The following is a 21,902-nucleotide window of genomic DNA, read 5'->3' on the forward strand; positions in this document are numbered from 1 at the left end:
CATTCCACCCCTGACACCCACATTACCCATACTTTGGGTTAAAATGGTAGGTTTTAGAAGAACTCAAGGTTAGCAAGGAAAGAGGCTTTGGGGCCACATCATGGATTAAAGGGGTGTATTCAGTTTCCTACCCCATTTCAACCAAAGAGCTCTACTGTTGGCTGCTTTATACATATGAGTCCATGGAAAATTTTCTTTGAAAATGGCTTTTGTTGTCAAAAACAAGTTTGAAAACTCCTTCACCCTTAAGATTTTGTGTTCAGTTGAATACTTAGTTCTGAATGTAATTATAGACTGTTTAGCTTTATGTTATCATTAGCTTTTCTTGTACTTAGACTTGAGAAATGAAACATAGAATGAGTGACTTTTAGGGGTAGAGGGGGACTCAGGAAAGGTATAGAACATGAAGACTCAGAGTAAGAAGTGACACCTGGACCCACAAATGAGCTCAGAATAGCCCTGCTTAAAGGTGTACAGTGTGTGGATTCAATGTTGTTACATCAGGGTACAAGAAAAGCCACAATATTTTCTTAAAGTAAATTCATACTTCCCCACTCAAAAAGCTGATGAGAAAGATCTTTCAGGCATATTTTGCAGGGATCTCTCCCTCCTTAGATGGTACAAGGATCCAAGGGGCTTACGTGGAACCTGGAAGAAGGAAGGAAGGACTTCTGGCTTTCATTCCTCAGAGAACTGCCAGAGGCTCATGGCCTCTAAGTGCTCAAGTGAGTGCTAGACAGAACGCGCCATTGTGTCTGTGCCAAGCCAGGGTACAAGGCCATGGTCCCCAGGGTCCAGCTTTCGTGACTGCCCCACACAGCCATTCCTTTTGGAGGTCCAGCCTCTTCTACAAGCACGCGAGCACTGGTCTCTGCTATATAATGGGAATGCCAAAGCCTTAGGGTATGTCTCCTACATCCCCGCTTCCTCCTCCACCCTCCAGACATTTCTCTCCCATGCCACTCAACCTGGGTGACCCAACACAATCTCTGCTCAGTCCTTCCCTCCTCAATGCTGCTTTCCCTTTCCGGAGGCTGCAGAGATGAAAATACACTTTTTTTTGTTTTGTCTTCTTAGTAGATTGTGCTATTATACTGATGTTTCCTTCATTACTGAGAATGCAAAGGTCTCCATTAGTACCTTTTAACTTACACATTTTTGTTGAAAAGTAGCATATGATAGGTGGTTGGTAAATGCCTGCTGAATAAATGCACTTAAGGAGCTCTTAACATCAATATTCTAAAAAAGGCAATGTCATGGTGACATCTTCTTTTATGGGCTGTAGGCTTCACCTTGCTGCAAAGACAAGGTAAAATCAGCCCCTTCACAACAATACAATTCTTTCATTCAACGTCCCTTGGTGTCATTTATGTATCTTTTAATTAGTGAGAAACTGTCTCTGTCAAACAAATGTTCAGAGAAAATCCCAGGCAACTCTTGAAATTAAGTCAACTCATTGGCTCATTTTTTTCCTTTGAAATAAAGCTATGCTTTGATTCAATGAAAACTTTGCCATCTGGCCTTCAGCTTAAATTCCTAAAAATAAGAACTAAGTATACTTATTGCCTGTCTGATAGCATGAAGGAAGAGCTATTACTCTATAAAAAAAATTAGTCACTATAACATTTTCTAAAACATTGTCAAGAAACAACAGAATAGATCTGTAACTGGTGGCACTCTGATAGGAGAGAGAATGTAAATAGAATTTAGAAAGCATTTCCATGTCATCATTCAACATTTCAAGTACAATCGCAGTAAAAAATCCTATGCAGTAGATTTTAAATCTAATTAAACAAAGTAGAAAGTTTTTTTTAAAAGGCAGAGTAAAAAGCAGGAAGCTAAGCTTTATGATCAGAGACTGCCAGAAACAGACGGCCAAGCAGAAATCTAAAGAATCTTAATTACATGTCAATTTTGGAAGGAAGGAAGGAAGAAAGGAAGGAAGGAAGGAAGGGAGGGAGAGAGGGAGGGAGGGAGAAGTCCTAAATATGACCCGGAAGCATTTTTTTAAAATCGTTGGAAAACAAGATGTACATCATGATTCTGTTATTTATCATTTCCTGAACAGAAGTGCAGTAACATAATTTCAAATTTCTAAAGAACATGGACAATTTTTAAACGTTTGTGCTTACTATCTGCCTCTCAATGAGTCAAACAGATGTTTCTAAATTCAAAGATAATTTCTCATTTAGGTTTCTTGGGAGGTGCTACCTTCTGAATTTGTTTTAGGAAATAAACAGTTTCTAAAAAAAATTGTGTTTAATAATACTTTAATATTTTTTGAGACTTTTCTCCAATTATAAGGCTGTTTCAAGCGACCTTTTGCATTTATTCACTATGAATCATAAAATGATAACAATGGAACAACATATAAACTACCTTTGACAAATTTTAAACAAATACGGGATGTTTTCTATAAAAGAGTTAAATGATTGCATATAAATCTAAGAGAAATAAAGGAGATATATTTTATTTGGAAAGAAAATAGTCTCTTGCATACATATGGTAGTATCTGAAAAGTTATATATACATTAATATTTTTTCTAGACCTTTTTTAAATGTGTAACTCAGTCACAACGTTTATGGAAAGACTTAGGACAAACATAAACCAAAAAAAATCATCAGTTTGAAGAGCCATCCCATGCTATTTTTCTTATTTGTTGGGCTATACTGTACAAATTGAACGAATTTCATTTTACAAGTTAACAATTTGTGGACTTCATTTCAACTCTAACCAAACTTATTTTTAATCACAGTTTCTTTTAGTTCATTTTATGTATTGGCTGTTTAAAAGCTAAAATAAATTGCCTATGACTTTACAATATTATGTATCCTGAGAACCAGAAATAGAAAAAAAAATACTTCTTTCAAATTTACAGTAAAAAAATCTTTGAAAAATATCTTTGAAAAACAGATTACGGTTCTACCCTAATGTCTAAAAATTCACTTCCAATCCCATGAAGAATGTATTGCACCACTTTCCCACCTACTCTCTATTGTTGATTACCATAACTTGACTATTTCAAAGCATTAGCATTCTTTTTTTTTCTTTTTTTTTATTATATTTTAAGTTCTGGGATACATGTGCAGAACGTGCAGGTTTGCTACATAGATAGCATGCCATGGTGGTGTGCTGCACCCATCAACCCGTCATCCACATTAGGTATTTCTCAGCATTGGCATTTTTAAGAATCCACTGATCTTCAGGATATTGGTACTGTAGGACCTCAACTATCTTCCGGATTGGGTAACCAGTGGTTGGATGCCAAGATTCGGAAGCCCTAGGTCAGCACTCCACTGGAGCCCCTCCTATACTCTCCATTCCCTTCACTGACCACAGAAACCCCACCCACCAGCTCCTATGCAGCAGCCGGTAGTGACAGCACATATTCATTGGGTCAAGGTAGAATTGGGGAAACCTAGCTACTTCTGAACATCTGACCCTTCATGCTTAAACTACCCCAGAATAATCAGATAACTTCCATTCTGAACACTACCATAATTAAGAGAAAAAAGTGAATGGTGAGGAAATGAGGTCATAAACACCCTAATATCCACACTAATACTGAATCTACAGACCAGAAAAGAAACTATTCACAATCATGACCTGAGATAGCAAAATAAAGGTAATCTTGTAGAAAAGCAGAGATTGGTATTTAAACTTACACTATCTGTGCTGCTTTGGCAAATTACTTAACTTTTCTGAGCTTCAGTTTCCTTATCTGAATCCCACCCACTTTGGGATTGTCTCTGAGTATATTAATCAGTAACGGACATAAAGTGCCGAGCACCAAATCAGGTAAGGCCCAGTATGTTCTGTTTACTAAGGCTGGGAAGTGTACAACTCACCTCTGAAAGATGGCCATCTCAAACTATTGAAAAGCGCCTTTTGCTTAAAGGGTTAACCTGCAATTAAGCTGAGGTCCTAACCCCCAACCTTACGGATACAGCATACCTACTTAGACTTGGAAGGTAGGGGCACCTGGGTTCTTTGAAACAACCCAGATAATGGGAGGAGAAAGTGGTCTCAAGTGATCAACACACACAGGCATTAATACAACAACATCTAGGGACAGAATTATTTAATACTAACTTCTCTTTGGCTCATAAACAGAAAAGGAAGTCAATTGCTTCAGGAAAGTTGATTTTCACTGTTTAATCGTTTGTGTCCTGTTAAATGATTTACACGCTGGTGGAACACAGAGGTCTCTGGATTCTTTCTCCCAGGCTCCTCCGCTTTTCTACCACCGCATGCCCTTCACAGCACACTACATAAAATCTCTCTCAGTATCCCTAGTTACCAGGATTGCATATAACAAAGCTACACAGACTAAACCTAACATGGAAAAAAAAAATTAACCTTGCGTAAAACTAAATACAAGCACAATGTAATTAACTTGCATTCCAGAGTCATAGCTCCCAATTTGCTAAGTCTAGAGGACTGGTTACACAACAACCAAGCACTCAGCAGGGAGGGGAGAAAAACTGCTAAAATGTTTCCAGAATCTTCACAGGACTCACAAGTTCTTTTATACTGGTAAACAGGAATGATGGCCCCTGTGAACAATCTATAACCATCCAATCAAGGGGACAGAATGGGCCAGGGCAATAAGGGGTAAGAGGTTCAAAGAGTTTGAAGTTTCAGGAGAGACTACAGGGGAAGAAATGCACAGAAAATATCTGGCCTTAAGATTAGCCCTGAGTCAAGGAGAGAATGGTCTACTTTATCCCTGAAAAGAGGGAATGCATTGAGCAGATAACGGGAAGTCAAAAACTGTGCTCCTATTCCTATGAACTCCCATTGCTTCAATTTGAGCAGATACAGAGTCTCCTCTAAAAACACTCTATTGATCAACTGAATATGCTTAACCCCGAGAGGTTTCATAACATGAAGATCTGTCAGTGGTGGAGGGTTTGGGAGGAGGGGCTGAACTCAGAATACAGGTGATACTTCTGAGAAAAGGCTCATTTTTTTCCACTTGACAAAAGGGTAGGACACATGCAGTTTCCAAGCCATATCACACTATGGCAGCCATACTCAGCACATAGTCGCTGTGAGGCACACACAGGGAAGAATTCAGCCTGATCCCCTCACCAGGTGAGAGGCATGGAGACCCAGTGGATTTCAGCTAAGAGATACCTTTTCTGAAGGGCATACTTGGCTTGTGACTGCAACTGAGTAAATCTGAAATAATGAAATCCCACTTCTACCAATGATTACTTAAGGTAAGTGAAAGTCCTTCACAGTTTATGCCTACTCCTACCGTTTGCACACATTTCTATTGGTTTTTTTTCCCCCTGACTGGTTTCTCAGAGCTCCTTTCGTTGCAATTATTTTCTCCCAGTGTTTCATGTATTTGTCTTTTAAATCTATAGCTTCTTCAGCTATATGAAAGTTTTGCAAAGATGTGAAGTCTAGCACGTCAGTCTTTATGGTTTATGTCTTCATAAACCACGCCTATATTTGTGATAGAACAAAAACTCTGTGAGGGCAGTGATTTTTACCTGTTTGGTTTCTTGCTGTGGCTGAAGGACCCAGAAGAGTGACAAGTGGAGAGCATGAACTAAATAAATTTCGCATTCACCTAGAGCCTTTCTAAAGCAGATGGAAAATACTACTGCCAAAATTAAGAGATACATTCTGGCCACAATACACCAAAAACAGGCCACAAGATAGAGAAACTAGGTCAGATTTCCTAATAGTCAAAACTGATTTTGACATGGCCATAGATGGAGGAGACAGATTGATCGATCGGTTGATTTTTGTTAAAATAATCAAGCTTCCCAAAAGCCATGGTCAAAATATAAAATACGTAGCCTGACCTCTCAAAATGCTTTCCAGGTTCAAATTTCAGCAAAAGGGAAAGAAATTTAGTAACTGCTTTGAAGCCAGTACCTTTCTTAACACTGACCACAAGAGGGAGACCACATCATAAACTCAAGCACACGGCCCGTAAAATATTTGTGAAGTGTCCCCGTATGTAACAGTATTTGAAAACCATCCTATTTCATGTGTTTTCAGTATTTATTTTAAAATAAAATCATATTTCTTTTAAAAATCACTTTGCATTTTACATGCCAACACAAAAATATGAATCCTCATAAACCAATAACTATGTTCTTTGTGCATTTATTTTAGAATTTACTTTTTACATTCTCATAATAAACAATAACTTCAGAAATTCAGTTTTTACGCAGCCAGTTTTGTTTCAAATGGCTTTTTATACATTTTTACAACTGTAATTTGTACATAATGTGATTTCTGTGGATGCTGAATGGATTTTTCAGCAGGTGATCTCATTACAAGATAATCTCATTACAAATCCCTGTTAGAATTTCTCACCATGGTATCCAGATTGAAATGAAATTCTTCACAGCTGTAGAAAAGTTCTTCTGAAATTGTTGGTATCATAAGCTCTAAACTGTTCTACTCTATGGACTTTTAAGAAAACTACCAACTTTTGCCTTTCCGTCTGGCGGCAGCCATCAGGTAAGCCAAGATGGGTGCATACAAGTATATCCAGGAGCTGTGGAGAAGGAAGCAGTCTGATGTCATGCGCTTTCTTCTGAGGGTCCGCTGCTGGCAGTACCGTCAGCTCTCTGCTCTCCACAGGGCTCCCCGCCGCACCCAGCCTGATAAAGTGCACCGACTGGACTACAAGGCCAAGCAAGGTTACGTTATATATAGGATTCGTGTTCGCCGTGGTGGCCAAAAACGCCCAGTTCCTAAGGGTGCAACTTAAGGCAAGCCTGTCCATCATGGTGTTAACCAGCTAAAGTTTGCTCAAGCCTTCAGTCTGTTGCAGAGGAGTGAGGTGGATGCCACTGTGGGGCTCTGAGAGTCCTGAATTCTTACTGGGTTGGTGAAGATTCCACATACAAATTTTTTGAGGTTATCCTCATTGATCCATTCCATAAAGCTATCAGAAGAAATCCTGACACCCAATGGATCACCAAACCAGTCCACAAGCACAGGGAGATGCATGGGCTGACATCTGCAGGCCGAAAGAGCAGGGGCCTTGGAAAGGGCCATAAGCTCCACCACACTCTTGGTGGTTCTCGCTGGGCAGCTTGGAGAAGGCGCAGTACTCTCCAGCTCCATCATTACCGCTAATATAAGTACAGTTTGTAAAATTCATACCTAATAAACAATTTAGGACAGTCATGTCTGCTTATAGGTGTTATTTGTCTGTTAAAACTAGTCTGCAGATGTTTCTTGAATGCTTTGTCAAATTAAGAAAGTTAAAGTGCAATAATGTTTGAAGACAATAAGTGGTGGTGTATCTTGTTTCTAAGAAGATAAACTTTTTTCTCTTTGCTTTATCTTATTAGGGAGTTGTATGTTAGTGTATAAAACATACTGTGTGGTATAATAGGCTTAATAAATTCTTTAAAAGAAGAGAAAAAAAAGAAAACTACCAAATTTCTCAGCAACTATCCTATGAAAATTTTGTGACAGTCATTTCCAGACTGCTTAAAAGTAGACAGAACAGGAGGCCAAAAACATCATAAAATGTAGTATAATTCAAAGGAATCCTGGGAGGTCTCTCTGCTTAAAATATTTCCCAGCTGAAATTCCTCACTGTGAATCCCACTCGTTTAACTTAAGCCAAAAGTCCTCAATTAAAAGCCAATTCCTAAGGACTCCTCTATCTTGCAACTAACCAAGATTTCCAGAGGCTCTCCACAAAAGGCACAGTCCTGGACATGGCAAAACTACAAGACCTTAAGAGATGAAGCCATTATCAGTGATTAATACCTCAGCAGATAGCACTTAATATATTCATCTTCTTTATTTCTACTTTTTAAAAGACATTAGAGAATTTAGATGAGAAAATAGGAAAGGGTGGCATCTAAAGAATGGGGCTCTGGTGAGAGTATACCTGGGTATGTACTGACCCTATAGGACCAGGCGTCAGTGTGGGGTTAGCAGGGGCTAAAGAAGAGGGGAGCAGTAAATTACAAGGGAGTAAGAGTGGAGGGAAGTCCTTTGCCATGCTAAGAGCCAGGCATCCATGATTCTTTTAAAGCTAATACTTATCTGGTGCTTTCTCTTCACAGTACATGTCTTAAAGACTTTACCTTCATTTTTCCATAGAACACATTCAAGAGGTGATAACCTCATTGATTAGAGGATGAAACTAAAGCTCCAGTTACTTTCCCCATAAAATAGCTAATAGGTGGTGGAGCTATGTATCAGAATCTAAGCAGTTTGACTCCAGAGTTCATGCTGTTAATATCAATGCTCAAGAGGGCCGTATTAGTTTCCTATTGCTGCCATAAAAATGTGCCACAAATTGGGTGGCTGAAAATGACAGAAATTTATTCTCCCACAATCCTGAAAGTCAAAAGTCCAACAGGGGTCTCACTGGGATAAAATCAAGGTGTTGGCAAGGCTGTCTTCTAGAGGCATCCCTCATTTCTTGGCACATGGATCCCCTTTGTCTTCAAAGCCACCAACATGGCAGTTGTTTGATCTTAGGGCTGTCATCGCATCTCCTTCTCTGACTCTCCTCTTCTGCCTACCTTTTTAAAGATGCTTGTGACTGCATTGAGCCTAATGAGATAACTCAGAATTCCCCTATTTGAAGGTCAGATGAGGAGCACCCTTATTTCCATCTTCAACTTTAATTTCCATTGCCACATACAGGTCCCAGGATTTAGGACATGGACATCTTTGGGGGGTCATTATTCTCCCTACCACAGGTGCCTTAATATCTTATTCATTTTTTATGTGCCTCTGGGTTCCATACCAACAACCACCTGCAAATGGCTGACTCAAGCAAGTGTGCCTTCTCTCCCACCTGCCAACTGCCCTCTTCTTCCCTCCTATTGCCTTTGTCAGAAATGCTGCAGCCTGGAATCTTTCTCTAGTCGAAATCTTTGGCTCTGGTCTTATTTCGCTCATTTCTCCTACAGCGAGGAGCCAGGGTAGCAGCCATCTTGGCCTTGCAAGATCAGTGGGAGGAGAACTGCTGTTAGATCCTACTCCTGTAATGAGAATGTTCAAAAGACTAGGGAATGATACTCTAAAATGTAAATAAATCTGACATCAGGCCTTGGTTCAACCAAGTGCTCCCTGTGCTTTTGTAGCTATCAGCTACAGGTGCTTGTGACTTTCCCAGGAAGCAAAAGCTGAGCAAGAAACAGAAGAGGGCAATGGCCTGAGGAGGAGCTTAGCCTTGACTTCCCTCCCTTTCCATTTGTCGTTAACAACCCAAATCCCTTTAAAACCTCAAAAGAGCAATATATTTCAGGACAAAAAATAAGGTAGGAGATGTCATATTGTTCTGCAGCAGACATAGAAAAGACAGCAAAGAGGCAGTTGCAGAAAGCTGAACAGATAGATAAATCCTTCAGCCAGGGCTGGCTACATAATTTGCAGTACTTTATTTATTTATTTATTTAGACACAAGGCCTCCCTCTGTCGCCCAGGCTTAAGTGCAGTGGCGCAATCTTGGCTCACTGCAGCCTCGATCTCCCAGGCTCAAGCAATCTTCCTACCTCAGTCCCCAAGTAGCTGGGACTACAGGCACCCACCACCACACCTGGCTAATTTTTGTATTTTTTGTAAAAACGGGTTTTGCCATGTTGCCCAGGCTAGTCTCAAACTCCTGAGCTCAAGCAATTCACCCATCTTGGCCTCTCAAACTACTAGAATTACAGGCATGAACCACTGCACCCAGCCAGAAGTGCTTTAAAGATACTGTGTCCGGAATTGGTGGGTTCTTGGTCTCACTGACTTCAAGAACGAAGCCTCGGACCCTCGCGGTGAGTGTTACAGCTCTTAAGGTGGCGTGTCTGGAGTTTGTTCCTTCTGATGTTCGGATGTGTTCGGAGTTTCTTCCTTCTGGTGGGTTCGTAGTCTTGCTGGCTCAGGAGTGAAGCTGCAGACCTTCGCAGTGAGTGTTACAGCTCTTAAGGCAGTGCGTCTGGAGTTGTTCATTCCTCCCGGTGGGCTCGTGGTCTCACTGGGTTCAGGAGTGAAGCTGCAGATCTTTGCGGTGAGTGTTACAGCTCATAAAAGCAGCGTGGACCCAAAGAGTGAGCAGTAGCAAGATTTATTGCAAAGAGCGAAAGAACAAAGCTTCCACAGTGTGGAAGGGGACCCGAGCGGGTTGCCAATGCTGGCTTGGGCAGCCTGCTTTTATTCTCTTATCTGGCCCCACCCACATCCTGCTGATTGATAGAGCGGAGTGGCCTGTTTTGACAGGGTGCTGATTGGTGCCTTTACAATCCCTGAGCTAGATACAAAGGTTCTCTACCTCCCCATCAGATTAGTTAGATATAGAGTTTCAACACACAGGTTCTCCAAGGCCCCACCAGAGCAGCTAGATACAGAGTGTGGATTGGTGCACTTACAAACCTTGAGCTAAACACAAGGTGCTGATTGGTGTGTTTACAAACCCTGAGCTAGACACAGGGTGCCGATTGGTGTGTTTACAATCCCTGAGCTAGATATAAAGACTCTCCACGTCCTCACCAGACTCAGGAGCCCAGCTGGCTTCAGCTAGTGCATCCCGCACAGGGGTTGCAGGTGGAGCTGCCTGCCAGTCCCACGCCAGCGCGCTCGCACTCCTCAGCCCTTGGGTGGTGGATGGGACTGGGAGCCATGGAGCAGGGGGCGGCGCTTGTCGGGGAGGCTCCGGCTGCACAGGAACCCACTGAGGCGGGGGAAGGGTCAGGCCTGGCAGGCTGCAGTCCCGAGGCCTGCCCCGCCGGAAGGCAGCTAAGGCCCAGCAAGAAATCGAGCGCAGCGCCGGTGGGCTGGCACTGCTGTGGGACCCAATACGCCCTCCGCAGCTGCTGTCCCGGGTGCTAAGTCCCTCATTTCCCGGGGCCGGCAGGGCCGGCCAGCTGCTCTGAGTGCGGGGCCCGCCAAGCTCACGCCCACCTGGAACTCCAGCTGGCCCGCAAGCGCCGCACGCAACCACGGTTCCTGCTCGCGCCTCTCCCTCCACAACTCCCTGCAAGCTGAGGGAGTGGGCTCCAGCCTTGGCCAGCCCAGAAAGGGGCTCCCACAGTGCAGCCGTGGGCTGAAGGGCTCCTCAAGTGCCGCCAAAGTGGTAGCCCAGACAGAGGAGGCGCCGAGAGCGAGCGAGGGCTGTGAGGACTGCCAGCACGCTGTCACCTCTCCATACTAAAATATAAATATGTTTTTCCCTTAAAAATAATAAATAAAATAAATACCAATACATTATTAATGTGACATCACAATGGATTATAAGGTTTTTTTTCTTACTCAATGTTTTGAAAATTTATTTTTTAGGCCATCAAAATTGTACTTTAGCAAAATTATTTTCATTCTGAATAGCTGTAAATGACATTAGCAGCTCTACACAAACACAAGGTTGCAAGCCATTTTTGTTAACTTTTAAGTTTGACAAGGATCTTTCTTATGCAACTGTTACTGGAGCTGCTAAGAATATTTTAGAAGCTATGACAACATTTGGGATAAATTTTAATAAATTATTTCAAAATACAAATTTTAGTATGTCTAGAGTTGATGAGTCTCATGGAACAATTTTAATACAAAGACCTAACTCTTCATATGAGTCAGTTTTGTGTAAGTCTGAATTTTAAGTGTAAATTTATACAATGACATTTTGATGTTTCTTCTGACATTTCCTGAAAATTGTGGAGATCATACAAGAAATTGAAAGTAGCCTCATGATTTGTATATAATTTTAAGTGCCTGTTTATACATTCTGTAACTCTATTTTCAACTTCAAGGGAAATTTTCATTTTATTTTATCTTCCTCATTAATAATTGGTCCATCTGAAGTTCGTGTGAAAATAGCGTTCTTTTCCACTGAGAATGTAAAATGTAACTTCTCTTTCTAAGCTTGTGGATATTTATTTTGCAATGTTTTAGCATTTAAATCCAAAGATTCTAAAATCTTTAAAGAGCTCTAATAATTCCTTGATAAATGCTTTATTGCAATGTTCATGTGTATTACTTTATTTTGTAATAATTTACTAATAACGTCTACTTCCTGATGTTGCCAAGCAGTTTCTGTCCCAAGGTTCGGGCTAAAGAGTTAATATTTGTGTAGATGCCACAGAGACATACTTTGGGGACAAACAGCCAGGCTGGCATCACAGGGGTACCAGTGCTGCCCCCCTATAGAGTTCCTCCTTCCCCGCTTGTCCTTGGCCGCTGCTACCATACCTGCTGCTTCTGCTGTTGCCAATCTGTGCCCAGGCACTGGCCCGGCCACCTTGCTGCCCTGTGATTACCAGCTGAAGACTCCATTTCCCAGTCTTGTTTGTAACTAGGTGTGGCACAAGCATGTGCTTTAGGTAGCCAGGCTAATTATCCCACATGTGTGCTGCCTATGTGCCCCTGATGCACACACTATGCCATCTAGTCTATCCCCACTGCTCACACACATGCTCTATTACCCATCGAACTTACCTGCAAAATGCAAGTTTAAGGATAAAGTTATTAAGAATTTTAAGGCAGTGACAACAGAGCATTAAACCAAATGCTGATCCCTTCTGAGAGTAGGGTCCTTTGCCCCTGCAGAAGTCACTCACCCATGAAGGCAGCCCTGCCCTCAGACTTTGAAGAAAAAAGAATGGCAAGGAGGGTAGTGGGATGAAAGCTTGAGAGAAGTCCCCTAAGAAGTCCCACTGGCAGGGGTCTCAGCATCCCAGTACCCCTCAAACCTGACCCCTTGATCACTGTACGCATGTTCCACCCACATCTCTCCTGCCACACCCACCAAAGTCCATCCTGCAGGAGCCACTCTATAGACAAGGGAACCATGACTATAATGTGGCAGGGACTGCTGGTTGTCAGCAGAATGCACTCCCCACATTTTTCACAACAATGGAGTTTAAGATGCCTCCATGTACCCAGCCAAAGACTACATTTCCCAGTCCCCTTTGTGACAGGTGCAGCCATGTTACTAAGTTCTCTCCAACAGAATGGGAGCAAGTCATTCTTCTACTTCACCTCCTTCAAAGAGATGTGCTGCCATGTACTTCCTCTCTGTACCACTCCACAAGCTGGAACACAGATACAGAGCTCAGCCAGCTGCGACCACACAGATGAAGACCATAGTCTAGGGATTGGTGAAGCAAGAAATAGATGGAGCCGAAGTCTTTGGATAATTTCATGGGGTAAGCCTGACTTGGCAAACTGAAAAGCTCACCTTGGATCTCTTGCTTAACAGAGAAAAAAAGTTTTATTTAAGCCACTCTATTTTGGGATCTCTATTAGTTATGGCAGCTTAGTATTTGCATAATTTGAATCTGGAGAGGGTTCATTCCCATTGTTGATCTATTCATTGAGCAGGTCTGAAAATAAGGTCAAGTCCCTGGTATGAGAGTAAGGTCCCTGGGAAGAAGGTGGGTGGGTTCTTCACATCACAATGAGAACTCTGAAAGCACTTTCCCACAAAGGCATTCATTTACTCATGTTAGCTATAAATCTGACAGACTTCGGCAATCCAGCCCAGCCTAGAGCTGTACCTACAACATTGCTTCTATGAGAAAACAGCTTTCACATCTGAAATAACCAATTTGTAAATATAACTTTGAAATGCAACCAATTTATTAGCTGAAATCTTCCTGGAATTCTGTACCTACATCATAGAACCGTAGTAAAGATTAATTGAGATAACATATGTGAACAATTAAGCATAGCATCTGACACCAAATGAGCTTTCAATCAATTTGATCTTTTTATTATTACTGACATTATTAAATTGGCATCATAATATAGTCATAATTAACATCATATAGTCATAATATGACATATTATCGTGATATATGTGATAATATAATGTCATATATATTGACATCATTTATTTATTTTTATTTTGAGACAGGATCACGCTCTGTAGCCCAGCCTGGAGTTGAGTGGGACACTCTCCACTCACTGCAAACTCTGCCTCCCAGGCTCAAGTGATCCTCCTGTCTCAGTTTCTCAAGTAGTTAGGACCACAGGTGTGCATCACCATGCCTGGTTAATTTTTGTATTTTTTGTACAGACAGGTTTTCCCCATGTTGCCCAGGCTGGTCTTGAACTCCTGGGCTCAAACAATCCACTCGCCTTGGCCTCCCAAAGTGCTATGATTTCAGGGGTGAGCCACTGCACCTGGCTGACATCATTCATTTTAAGGAAGTATATGGCAACAGGCTTGGGGCAACAATCCTTTCTCCCCTGACTGCCGCACAGAGAGGGATGAGAGATAAATTACTTAAATGTTTACAAATCTCTTCGTTTCCACAAGAAGTTTTAGCAAGTCTTTTCAAAACAAACTGCATAAAATATTACCTCAAAAATACATGAGGTGTTAAAATATTACTCAAACTAGTCAATTAGAAGTAATGGGTTAAGGAATCATCAAGGAAAGAAATGCCTGTGCATCAGAAAGAAGAAACCAAGAATTCAGTACATGAAAAAAACATAAAAGGAAGAGGTGCCAAAAGTGGAGAGTGGGCATGATTCATTCTGGAGATCACTGTAAGGTTTTCCCCAAAGACAATAGAAGAAATAAGTTTTGCTTTTACAGGATTAACTTTATAGTAGATAATATGCATAGATCAGGGTAAGGTGGTTTTAAAAACTGAGGGGAAAAATGGGCTTCTACTATGAAAAAAATTAGAAGAATAGAAATAAAACAATAAAATTTTCTTCAAAGCTGTAGGGAATAAAAAGAGATAATGGAAAAATCTTAAGACTTAATTAGGTGTAAAGAAAAATCTGCTAAGAGATGAAGCCAAGAAGTCAGACTGTTAATTGCTTATTTATGTCTAGAGCACTGTCATCAGAAGGTGAATAATGAATAAGACAGTAACAAACAACAGAAAAGTAAGAAGTAGTTGAACATCTGGGGAAAGATTTCTTAAATAACCTAGACTTGGCAGTATTTCATCTACTCAGCATTTTTAAGGAAGAACATATCCCATGCAGGGAAACATTCAAATAACTGAAGCTTATCTACTTAAGAGTTGTAAATTCCTTCATGATTTTATTAAAACTCTGTTAAAGGGAAAATCTGTTCTCTACTTTCTGAAATGTAGTGTGTTAATTTTAACCACTTTCTTAATGCTCCAGGGTAATTCTGGTGAACAGCAAAAACTTCTCAGCTCTGCATGGAGGCTCCTGGGGTGAAATTGTCCCTGTGCTAACCTGCCTAAGACTTTCTTGCTATTTAGAGTGTGTCGCTCTTCTCCGCGGTATAATCACAGCAGTCCTGACCTCTACCGGTGCCCATATCCCTGCACCAGTAACTGTACCCCTCCACATTTCCAATCTATTTTCCATTAATTACAGAGATCTAGGAAACCCAAAAAAGCAAATTTTTAATGTTTTTTTTTTTAAATAAAAGTGAACAAGCTCCAAAAGAGGGCCTCAGGGAATCTTTTTTTTTTTTACTGGCATAAATGAACATCTATTTAAATCATAACCACTTTTGTTTTTTTTCTTTTTAATAATTACTTATATTCTTAGTAATTTGGGTAGCAATCTCTGGAGAAGTGAGGTGTGGCCATATATTCAAATGACTGAATTAAAATAGAGGTACCTCATGAAAGGAGACAGTTGCTATAGTGGAAAGGACACAGGCTTTTACCAATGGAACTGGGTTCAAGCTCCAGCTCTGCCTCTTACCAGCTGTCTCTGAGTCTCAACACCTTACTCTTTAAAACGTGAACATACACACCCACGATGCAGAGTTATTTTAAAGATTAAAAGAAATACAGTATTGTGCCTGCCTTTATACTTGGCACATATAGAGCTTACGCAGACAAACTTTAGTATTATTTTTATATCTTTGAATATGTATGGACATTTGTATGTATGTCTAATATACTCAAAAGTGATTACCACAAACCCAAAATTTAATCCGTAAGAAAAAAAATCTACTTTAAATTATTTTAGGTAAAATAAGATTCATTAGATTTCTGGAATTTTACAGCTAGAAGAGACTGGTAATCAATCACACAGTCCTGCTTCCAATCCCAGAAATGAGGAAACCAATGCTGGAGAGTAAACATGACTTGGCCAATGTCACAAAGCTAATTAGAAACTAGAGGTAGAACTGGAACTACGATTTCCTAATGTCCAATTCAGAGTTAACCTAGCACAGAGACTAACAAACATTTTCTGTAAAGGGCCAGATAGTAAGTTGTTAGACTTTGTGATGCATACAGTTTCTGTTACAACTGTTCAACTACACCAATGTGGAGCAAAAGCAGCCATAGGCAATATGTAAGAGAATGAGTGTGGTTGTGTTTCAATAATATTTTATTCAGAAAAACAGGCTGCAGGCTGTCTTTGGCTCACAGGCTATAGTTTGCTGATCCCTGATCCAGAAGAAGTTAACAGATTTTTTAGCTAGAGGAAACATGATGGACATAATTCCAAATCAACACATCTTTCTGCTTTCTATTGCCAATGCACTAGAAAAGCTGTGTGACAATGAAAGAACTCAGAAGAATGAGACTTAAATGTTGCTATTATGACTGACATCTTACAATAGTGTTTAATAAACATAAATCTTGGCCTCAAGATTATTTTATTACTTAGCAGTAATTAGGATAATCTAAAAAAGGAGCTCTAAGAAAGCAGGAGGAGACTCAAAGAATTGGAATTCAAAATTATCTTGGCTAAATAATTACAGTGAAGAGAACTAAAATAGTAGTAAACATAAAATGAAGCAAAAACTAAAACAGAAAATACTATGGAAAAAATAAAAGTGTTCTAACCTAAAGAAATAAGTAAATACCGCCATCAAAATTTACTGATTACAACTGAAAACATGTCTTATCTATCCAAGTAGTACTTTTACATTAGCACCTATCTCTCCAAGAGATCATCCTTAAAGTCAGAATCAAAGAGCATGATGTTGGGGCCAGGCCCAGTGGCTCACATCTGTAATCCTAGCACTTTGGGAGGCAGAGGCAGGCGAATTGCCTAAGCTCAGGAGTTTAAGACCCACCCTGGGCAACATGGCAAAACCTCGTCTCTACTAAAATACAAAAAATTAGCCAAGTGTGGTGGCAGATGCCTGTAGTCCCAGCTACTCGGGAGGCTGAGGCATGAGAATTGCTTGAATCCAGGAGATGGAGGTGATCTGAGATCGTGCCACAGCACTCCATCCTGGGTAACAGAGCAAGACTGTCTCCAAAAAAAAAAAAGAAAAAAGGAGCATGGTATTGGAACCAGGAATAATCTACCAGAAATAAGAACACCTCCAAAAATGTGTCTTTCTGGTTTGTGTCAGGACCTCCTGATAACATTGGTCCCATGATCATAATCATCATAATATTCTTCAGACACATAAAGAAAGATCTCATGGAGGAAGGTGACCAAATGCTTTTTCCTTTCCATTGAGGATGAATGTGAAGAAATACCTATAGTGCAATATGAGGCAGAGATAAATTTCTTGTTCCTAAGAAGTATGACATATTGGAACAGGTTGGCAAAGGAATAGTGTTCAAGCTTCCTCTAGAGAGGGTTTGAGAGTCTAAACTTTGCATCTGTTTGGCGTGAGGTTTACTCCCCAAGAGAAAGGCAAGCAGAAGAATTTTCAACATCTGAATTTTAAGGGAGCTGTTCAAATTGTAATTTGACATACTCAATTGAACTAAATGTAGTACTCTGTTTTCCCTAACACTTGTGTTGCTCCCTAGTAGTAAATTGGTTGTTTACTTTTGAACATCTACCTGGGAGGCACTAAAGAGTAACAGGATGATCTATGATTGGAACTGGGTTCATTACATTGTACCAACTTGCTCCCAACATCTGTTCTGTTTACACAATGACGCATTCAGAGTATTCAGTGCTTAGTGCAAACAACTATGATCTTCCAATATTTGATTTCTCCTTGGGCTTTCACACACCTCGGCTTTGGTTTCACTGAATGATTTTTGGAAGAAAAAAGGGCATAAAATAAAGCTATACCAATGAATGAGAGATTGAGTGATAACTATAAAAGTTTTGTGTATACAACTTCTGCAACTCAAAGGGCTCTCTGATGGTGTTAGCAAAAAACCATGTAAACACCCTTGCCCTCTGTCGGGACACAATCAGAGCTGTTTCTTTAATATCACAGTATCATTGTCTGTTTTTAACTTTTCTATGTACATAGTAAAGGAAATTTTTCACTTAATATTTAAAGGATTATATAACGATCCAATACAATATTAAAGCACACAGAATAATGTTGTTCAAATATATAATATATATAGATGACATTTTCTACTTGTATATGATCACTTAGAACGCAGTTAAAATTTATAGCTAAATCCAGCTATGAGAAAATTTTCATTTCTTCAATATAGATCATAGGCATTTTATTTCTGTGCATCAACTTTTAAAAAGACGGCTTCAATTATCACATAATAATGTTGACCCTTTATAAATATTAGTAAAAAGTCAATAAAATGAAGCCACTTTCATACTGTTAAAAATAATATGTTAACTTAAAAAAATACCGTGGAAGACATGTATTTACCACATTCATAACAATGGAAAGTAGAGAAATACCTGTTAGTTGTAACTGATGTTACAAACAAAATTTCTATAGAAAGAATACTATGAAAATTAGAACTAAAGCATATTTTTAAAAGTTCAATTGGCAGGATCCAAAAAAATACCTACCCCTTGAACAAGAGAAATTATATTTAATTTCTTTAAAGGAAAAGTCACTTTTTATGTTAAAACTCAAAAATCTCAGAACCATAGATTTTTCTCTTTTATTTTCCAATGTAACATCCTCCAGGCTTTTTCCAGCAACCACATGGATCTAATAGACAACTGACGTATATGAACCAGTACACACTCAATTTTACCAATTGGTAAAAATTGTTTTCTCTCACCCACAGCTTTGACCAGGTCACCCCTGCTCCCACGGTGGCTTCTCTATTGTTCTTATCAAATGCAGACTCCTGGGATCTCAGCTTCAAAGGCCTCCTCTAGTTTTCGCAGCTTTCATTTCCTCTCTAACCAGTCTGTATTCTTCCAGCCAAGAAATCCTTCATTCAGCCCTTTGATTCACTGTCCCCAATCCTTCATCCATCCTTTTTCTTACACCTCCAACACTGGTTCAGACCACATTCAACAGTGACTTCGCCCCTGAAATGGGATTCAACCTCGACTTATTAGGTTAAATATCCAACTGCTTTTGTTTGCTTCTTTCTATTTTTAAATCTAATGCTATTTGCCCTGTACAAAAGAGATTATGAGATAGGACCAGGCCCCCTGCATCAAATTTCTCAAGTATTTTAGTCTTTCATGTTCAATCTGTTAGACCTCTAAAGGGCATAGCACAGAATGAAAGAAAAGTACCTGCATTACATTTAAAGACCGAAAAAAAGAGAGGCACTGTAGTATATTTTATGATTGCAGGTTGTAGGAATGTCCATTGATATTGCTTTAGGGACCATGACAGAAGCAGAAGATAGTGGGAATGTTAAGCACTAGATACAAGATGAACAAAGACACACACAACCCCATATCACACCACCGAAGTGATAAACTGGCAACGAGAGGTGAGAAGGAGGAACAGAGATGGATACAGGAGGGAGGGGAAACTGGGAAGCAAATGGGCACAGTATTCCCAGTAGGAACACAAGTCACCAGAGTTCTTCCTGACAGGCAGAACACAAGCCATCTGACTGTGTGCCAAGTGCTGAAATGGACACACAACATTAGCAACACAAAGCACTATCTCATTAGACTTAGTTTCCAAGTCTATTTTCTTTCCTCCAATAAACATTAGGATTAGCCTACTTATTCTGTTGCTCCCAACACTAATTCCAATGAAACTCCCAGTTACCATGCGAAAGGTTGGATTAATTCAATGACCCTATTTTCTTCGTTGCTAAGAGCACCTTTATACATTCTCTCATTCAAAAATACATTGAGTATCAAGGTTATCTTGTCAGAGAATATCCTGAAATGATGAGCCCTAGTTTCTTCATCTGTAAAATAAGGATAATAATTACGTAACTATTAGGTAGTAATGAAAATTAAATGAGACAGGGCACGTAAACCACTTAGCAGTCATTGGCATCCAGCATGTGTGCAATAAAAGTTAGCTATGATTATTGTCAATGTTATTATTACTATAAGAACCTTTATTTTAGCAGATGACAGTTGTCATTGTAACCTAACGTGAGCTTTAAACTAGAAAATTTAATTTTTAGACCAAACAATATTTATATGCCTTTTCTATCTTCCTATCGAATACAATGAATCCCACTGTTTTTCAGTTTTCCTGAATTCATGCAACTCCTTTCCAATTCTGAATCCAACAGGTTGCTGGCCTGTTTCCTAATCAATGCTACAGAGGAAAAAGATGAGCGAGGAAGGAAAAGTACTAAAGCAGAAGATGTCTATTCCTTAGTCCGTGTTGTAGTTAAAAGGTGAGTCTGTTGAGTCATTACCCACAACTCCTATGGGTCCCAAGGGAGGACAATTGTCATCAGAACTGCTTTTGCAACCTGCCCTTTTAAATGTTCTGAGATATTTGTCCTCTTTCTTCTTGACTTTTTGCTTTGCACTTCACATGCCCCCTCCATGAGCTCATTCACTCCTTTGATTTTAGCCCAACACATACATGAATAACTCCCAAGCTCTTGTCTCTGCAGCTCAAGCCTCTCTCCTGAATTTCAGGGACCTACAACCAACTGATATGCCAGGAAATTTACATCTCCAAGTTATTCTTTATCATAAACTATTCTTTTCCTTGTGGTCTCTACTTTGGCAAGTAGTATGACAAACACGTTTCACCTTTTCCCAACCAACCACCTGGTGGTCATCCTTCCTTCTACCTTTTGCTCTTCCCAGTGAACCACCAAATTCTCTATATGTGAGTCCTTGAGAACAGGGATTTTGCCTTATTTGCTCCTCAACCCCAGTGACTAAAACAATCCCCAGCACATAGCAGGCACTCCGTACATATTTGTTATATAAATGAAATAGTGCATAGCTACTGCTCCATAACCATCTGCTATACGAAGGACTGGATGCTTTAAGCTGCATTCTCACAAAACAGGAAGAATATACAAATTATTCTCCTTTACTTAAATGTTTCTAATAATTTCTTCTTATAAATAAGAATATTAAATCATATGATGCAGTTTTGTTTTCTATCGGAACAACAAGACATTATGTGTTTTGTTACAATGTTCAAATTGTAGTCCTCTGGCTGTTGAGTTTCATAGCTAAACAAGAAGTTTTTCAGCCTTCACACTTTGTAAAAATCTGTAAAAACCCTCTATTCAACTTATATTTAGCAACGGGTCTTCTGAAATGTGCGTTGAGAAAATTGGAAACAGCTTAGCAACTGAAAAGAATAATATTTCATAAAATCCTATGGAGTAAAAAGCCAGATCCCGTGGGGCCACTCACTGGGCGTGTTAGGCAATTTCAGAAAACATTTTCAGAAATTTTTTTCAAATATTGTATAGGCTATTTGGTGGACAGAAGTAACTTGTCATATGTTGCCCACGACTTTTGAGTGGTTAGCCTCACTTTTCATTTAAAACGTTTTTATTTGAATTGGTTGTAGTAGAATAGGAGTCTAAAGGACAGATGTGCATTCTTGCTAGAAAGTATGTGGCCTTGCCTTTTACTTTGTATCAAGTCTATAGTCAAATCAATTTGCATTGGTTTACTTCATAAAAATAGCATAAAATGTGCTACAAATAAATAAAAGGAAAGTACATTCATGCCTGCATCTGTGTTTGACTTGCAAAATAAAAGACTTCATGAAATAAAAATATTTTGAGGCTCTTTTATTTTTATCACTACTTACTCTGTACTTGGCAGATCTGAACACTATGTGTTTTCTTCAATTAGAAGTCATCCAACAGGCGGACTTATTTTCAGTGCAAAGTCTTAGCCAAGATTAAGCCATATATTTCATACATCTTGTTCA

General features: G+C 39.7%; 1 protein-coding gene and 1 pseudogene across 3 annotated transcripts in view; one reads left to right on the plus strand and one right to left on the minus strand.

Moving 5' to 3' along the window:
* Positions 1-21,902, minus strand: part of CORIN (corin, serine peptidase) — a 254,519-nt gene that overhangs the window by 104,697 nt on the left and 127,920 nt on the right. The window lies entirely within an intron of this gene.
* Positions 6,445-7,415, plus strand: LOC129035851 (large ribosomal subunit protein eL15-like; annotated as a pseudogene).

Source organism: Pongo pygmaeus, chromosome 3 (genome assembly GCF_028885625.2).
Source record: "Pongo pygmaeus isolate AG05252 chromosome 3, NHGRI_mPonPyg2-v2.0_pri, whole genome shotgun sequence".
NCBI lineage: Eukaryota > Metazoa > Chordata > Mammalia > Primates > Hominidae > Pongo > Pongo pygmaeus.